This window comes from Scomber scombrus, unplaced genomic scaffold (assembly GCF_963691925.1).
Source record: "Scomber scombrus unplaced genomic scaffold, fScoSco1.1 SCAFFOLD_249, whole genome shotgun sequence".
In the NCBI taxonomy this organism is placed as follows: Eukaryota; Metazoa; Chordata; class Actinopteri; order Scombriformes; family Scombridae; genus Scomber; species Scomber scombrus.
In genome coordinates, this window is record NW_026910175.1 from 40,422 (window position 1) to 46,798 (window position 6,377).

Consider the following 6,377-nt stretch of genomic DNA (forward strand, 5'->3'; position numbering starts at 1 on the left):
ACTAACAGGTTCAGCAGTCATGTATTAGTGTAACGTTGCGGTATGAATGCATGTGGAAAAAATTCACGGCAATCAATCCAACACGAGACGTTCCAGTCCAACAATTGCCATCACTAAAAGCCATGCTGCTAGATTTGCTGCTAAAGATAGATGACGAATCAGCCCCTCTTCTAAATGGAAATACAGAACTAGGCCACTTTTATGATGATTGGACAGGTTTAAGTTTCTTATTGGTTGTCAAATCTGTCTCGGACTTCATGCCAGATTTTCAGACTCTCAGAGACTCGTTCGGGCCGGGAGCCATTTATTTGACAGTTCACCTTGAGAGAAGAAGCCAGAGATCCTTTACTGAAATTATGATGTCTGGCTGGATGATGAACTAACAGAAAATGCTGCACATTACGTGTCTCCCTGCTTGTAATTGCTACTAGAGAAGTGGCGTTATAGATGTGGCAGAGCTGCAGTATTAATGTAAGGCTGCAACTAAACAGTATTTTCATTACTTTGTCTCTGAAAATAGTTTAAAAATGTCATTTACTGTTTCCAAAAGCTCAAGGCGACATCAATAAATGTCAACTTTTGTCCCGATCAACAGTCCACAACCCAAAAATATTCACTTTACTTTTATAGAAGACAAACAAAACCACATAATATTCACATTTCAAAGCATTTCTTAACACTTTTTTAACATTTAAGAGCTGTAAAAACACCCAATACATATTTCTTTTAGACCTTAGCATGTTTAAGATTTGATAATTTGCTCTAAACAAACAGTATAATTAAGGCCGAGGCTTTTTTAACCAGATTTGTCTCATGCTGACATTTAAATATCCTCTAATCATCTATTCGCTGCATGAAACAGGACTTTCCTCCCTCCCACGTACGACAGGTGAAGCCGATTATTCTAAATTTAGTCGGGTTTATTTCACGCTCTGCTTGGTCTGAGGAGAGATAAAGTTCTTAGAGACACACTGTGGAGTTGCCATCTTGAACTTTATGTTAAGATCTTGTTAAATAAAAATAGAAAATACCAGCATGGTTACACACTGAGGAGAGGATGCTTGTGTGTGTATGTTTCCTCTGACCTAGCGGCTTTTAACCTTCCTGTCGTCCTCCCGGGTCCAATTGACCCCATCTGTTTTGACTGTTCCTTCTTTCTTCCCTTCCTTCCTTCCTTCCTTCCTTCCTTCCTTCCTTCCTTCCTTCCTTCCTTCCTTCCTTCCTTCCTTCCTTCCTTCCTTCCTTCCTTCCTCCCTCCCTCCCTCCCTCCCTCCCTTCCTCCCATCTTTCCTCTGTTCTTCTTTCCTTCCTTCCTCCCTACCTCTTTTCCTTTCTCCCTCCCTCTTTCCTTCCTTCCTTCCTCTTCCTTCCTTCCTTCCTTCCTTCTTCCTCCCTTCCTTCCTTCTTCCTCCCTCCCTTCCTTCCTTCTTCCTCCCTCCTTTTCTTCCTTCCTTCCTTCCCTCCTTCCTCCCTCCCTCCTTTCCTTCCTTCCTTCCTTCCTTCTTTCCTCCCTCCTTTCCTTCCTTCTTCCTCCCTCCTTTCCTTCCTTCTTCCTCCTTGCTTTCCTTCCTTCCTCCCTCCTTTCCTTCCTCCTTCCCTCCTTTCCTTCCTTCCTTCCTCCTCCCTTCCTTCCTTCCTCCCTCCCTCCCTTCCTTCTTCCTCCCTCCTTTCCTTCCTTCTTCCTCCCTCCTTTCCTACCTTCTTCCTCCTTCCTTTCCTTCCTTCCTCCCTCCTTTCCTTCCTCCTTCCCTCCCTTCCTTCCTTCCTCCTCCCTTCCTTCCTTCCTCCTCCCTTCCTTTCCTTCCTCCCTCCTCCCTTCCTTCCTTGACTCGAGGACAACAGGAGGGTTAAGATGCAGTGAACTGTATTATTGTTAAGACACATTTATATCGAGCGATGTTTTGTTGGGACTCACCGAGTGAAATCGCTCTGATGCAAATCGATCTGCAGGCTCAATAATTCAGTGTGACTGCTTCCACTTCACCGGAGGATAACAGACTTTCCTTTTCTTGTCAAAAAAACTTTGGCATGAAGAAAAAAAGTGTAATTAATCCCATTAAGATGCTTCAGCTGGGTGTTGAAGGTCTCGCCTTAACGAGGCTCGGAGCGTAATTGAAATTGACTTCATAAAGACTTATTCAGCGGAGGCGTCACATTTAACAGACATACATTAGCGTGGAGGATTAGCGCAGCAGAGGTTTTTTTTTTGCAGAAGACCTATTAATGATGTGTGAACTGCTGCAGCTATAGTGTGCATGTGTGAAAAATGTGTTGAATCATGCACACATTAAAAAAAATCCTTGTCAGACACAAGTGCAGAAAAAAAGAGAGATTCAGACTTTTTACATGTTGACGTGCACGTTTCTTTTACCCAGATTCATAATTCATAAAAACATTGGAGACTGTCAAGAATTGGTTGTAAATAAACTATAAGTAAATAATCATCTGACAGTATGACAACAGTGTTTTTTGAAGTTTGGGAGATTAAACTTTCAAAACTTGGACAAATAAAACTAAATTTATAAGCATGGTAATTTAGGTAAAGTAGTCCTTTAAACTAACAGCAATATTCCTCTAAACATACTGTTACTAATCTTATTTTTATGTCTTTTTTTTAATCTTATCTTCTCTTCTCTTATCTTATGAAATAAACTGTATCTGAAGGTTTTACATCAGTGTTTCTTTTTGCAAGTTTAGGCTGAACTCGGTCAGGCAGTATTCTGAAAACGTGGACAAATAAAATTAAGATTATGAATAATTTAGGTGAACTAGTCCTTTAAACTACAACTCATGTTTATTTCCATCATTGCTCAACCACATTTGCATACTGTGGAGTTTCAGGGCTTTTTAACCTTTGTGTCGTCCTCCCGGGTCAAATTGATCCCGTCTGTTTTGACTGTTCCTTCTTTCCTCCCTTCCTTCCTTCCGTCTGTCCTTCCTTCCTTTCTTCCTTCCTTCCTTCGGTCCTTCCTTCCTCCCTCCCTCCTTCTTTCCTTCCCTCCTTCTTTCCTTCCTTCCTTCCTTTACTTCCTCCCTTCCTTCTTTCCTCCCTCCCTCCTTCTCTCTTTCTTTCCTCCCCCTTCCTTCCTTCTTTCCTTCCTTCCTCCATTCCTATTTTCCTTTCTCCCTCCCTCCCTCCCTCCCTCCCTCCCTCCCTCCCTCCCTCCCTCCCTCCCTCCCTCCTACCTTCCTTCTTTCCTCTGTCAGTCCTTCCTTCCTTTCCTTGCTCCCCTCCTTCTTTCCTTTCCTCCCTTCCTTCCTCCCTCCTTCCTTCCTTCTTCCGTCCTCCCTTTCTTTCCCTTCCTTCCTCCCTCCTTCCTTCCTTCCCTCCTTCCTTCCTCCCTCCCTTTCTTTCCCTTCTTCCTCCCTTCCATCCTTCCTTCCTCCCTCCCTTCCCTCCTCCCTTCTTCCTCCCTTCCTTCCTTGACTCGAGGACAACAGTAGGGTTAAAGTAACACTGTGTACACATGTATGTGGTTATCATATCTTAAGGTATAAGGCACTTTGAACTACATTAAGCTGAATGAAAACTGCTATATAAATAAATTCTGATTGATTAATTGATTGATTTTTCCATCACAGTGAACATCTTGTCTTTCTTTTAATATTTTGTTAAAATATCTGCACATCATTTCTTTTTAATGACCGACAATAAAGTGACACTTTTCTTAATATGTTGTATTTCCTGTTGAAACAGGAAGTTGGAGCATCATTCAGGAGTGTGAACCAATAAGATGTCAGATAAGAGGAGGGAAGCCGTTTGATTGGATGGGAGTGGCAGAAGGGGCGGGGTTTAATTTCATGAACACACCAATCAGTGCAGGTAGAGATCAATAAAGATTCACAGTTTTTGGGGTTTTTTTCTTCCAGGAAGTGAATTTTACCTTCACAAAAACCCAGATGTGATGTTCAGTGTGATGATTACACATGATGCCAGGAGAGTTTTACATGTTTAACAGAGATGAAAGGAAACCAGTTGCTGCTTGAAAGGTGAGAAAACACATTAAAAAGTCATTAAGACAGAAAAATGACACTATTGCAAAATAATCAGCAGGAAAAAATGAGATTTTAATGGACTCGTTTATATTATTTGATACTCTGCAAAAATATTGAGAGTAACTGAAATACGAGGAAATATAAGCTGCTTGGAGTAGATTGTAACATTATTTCCACACTTAATATGTTGTATTTCCTGGATGTGGAGCATCATTCAGGAGTGTGAACCAATAAGATGTCAGATAAGAGGAGGGAAGCCGTTTGATTGGATGGGAGTGGCAGAAGGGGCGGGGTTTAATTTATTTGATACGCTGCAAATATTGAGAGTAACTGAAATACGAGGAAATATCTGATTGGAGTAGATTGTAACATTTGTTCCACATGTTGTTATAACTAAGCCAGACTCTTCCAGCTAACAAATACAACATTATTATTAACAACTTGGATGTAAAATATCTACACACACATAATTAATTAGCATGATTTATGTTTGAAGAGCTTATCTAGAAAGCAGGCAATGATATTATAAAAATACATGAAGTGAAAAAAACAACTCTTACCTAAAAATGAGTAATCAGTAATAGAGCATGTTCAGAGTCATTCAGAGATGTTCAAATCCTCATGAACATTCCTCCCTTCCTTCCTTCCTTCTGTCCTTTCTCCCTCCTTCTCTCCTTCTTTCCTTCCTCCATCCCCCCTTCTTCCTTCCTTCTGTCCTTCCTTCCTCCTTCCATCCCTCCCTCCTTCTTTACGTCCCTCCCTCCTTCTGTCTTTCTTTCCTCGCCATTACCTTCCTTCTTTCCTCTGTCCTTCCTTCCTTCCTTCCTCCCTTCCTCTTTTCCTTCCTCCCTCGTTTCCTTCCTTCTTCCTCCCTTGCATCCTTCCTTCCTCCCTTTCTTCCTTTCCTACCTTCTTCCTGCCTTCCTTCCTCCCTCCTTTCCTTCCTTCTTCCTCCCTCCTTTCCTTCCTTCTCCCTCCCTTCCATCCATCCTTCCTCCCTTCCTTCCTTCTTTCCTTCCTCTCTCCTTTCCTTCCTTCCTTGACCCGAGGACAACAGGAGGGTTAAGCAAACAGGACAAACATGCAGGATGTAATGTTTTAATTGTCCACTATTTTTCACACATCTGTCTTTGTTTACATACAGATGAAGATGTAGAAATGTGAACTCATCCTTTAAGGTTTTTAGCTTGCAGACTAACTAGTTAAACCAAGAAAGCAAAATGAGTTTCACAAATAAATAATTCAACAAAATGAACAAATCTTCCGTTTTCCAGAAGCTGTTGTTGTTGTTGTTGTTGTTGTGAGTAAATGAAAATGAATGAGACGTTATCTGTTCCCCTGCAGTCAGAGCTCGCTGCACAGCTCCTCTTTATCCCTGCAGAGGTTGTTACTGTACGTCTGAGACTTAATCAGCTTCTTCTTCTGCCTGCAGGACTCGGTAGGTAACTCCAACAGACACTCAGATGCACACAAACAAACATTTATTCTTCATAATTACTCTCCTTGCCTCCCTGTCTCCCCGTCTGAGGATGGGTTGTTTTTCTTTTGAATGAAAAGTCTCAGCCATGTTTTTTTTCTTCTCCTCTGCAGATGTATTATTACTGATTCTTGACAAGCAGCCTGCTCAGCTTTTACCACGTACTTCATCTTATTATCTGATTGCATCACTGACTCAGGCCTGATTTTATATTCATATCCTCTCTTCAGATTAAGAACATTTTTGAGCTATTTCTGTGTTTTTTTGATTGGACTCTGATGAGATTTATGATTGAAAAAGCTCAGCAGAAAACTTGTAAGTCTTTACTCTCTTTTGGCTTTGTTATATTAAATACTGTATTTTATAAAAGGTTATTCTAGGTGAAGAAGAAAACTTTAAAAAACAAAAAAAATCTGTTTCTGAGACATTTCAGCCTTCAGGACAGAAATGCTGAGAACACACACTATCATTATCCAGAAACTCAATATTAACCCTCCTGTTGTCCTCGAGTCGAGGAAGGAAGGGAGGAAGAAGGAAGGAAAGGAGGGAGGAAGGGAGGAAGGAAAGGAAAGAAGGAAGGCAGGAAGGAAAGGAAGGAAGGAAAGAAGGAAGAAGGAAGGAAAGGAGGGAGGAAGGGAGGGAGGACAGAAGGAAGGAAGAAAGGGGGATGGAGGAAGGAAAGAAAGAGAGAAGGAAGGGAGGAAAGAAGGAACAGTCAAAACAGATGGGGTCAATTTGACCCGGGAGGACGAATGCCTGCTCTTAATGCTTCGTTTGCAATGTTTTTTTTTCTACCTTGCCGATTAGCTGACTTCAATTTGTCGCACATTCCCAGTCGTCCGTTCTGCAGTCTTGATGTGAAGGTTTTTGCCGTTTCTCTCCCAGTGGTCACTCGCGGTATTAC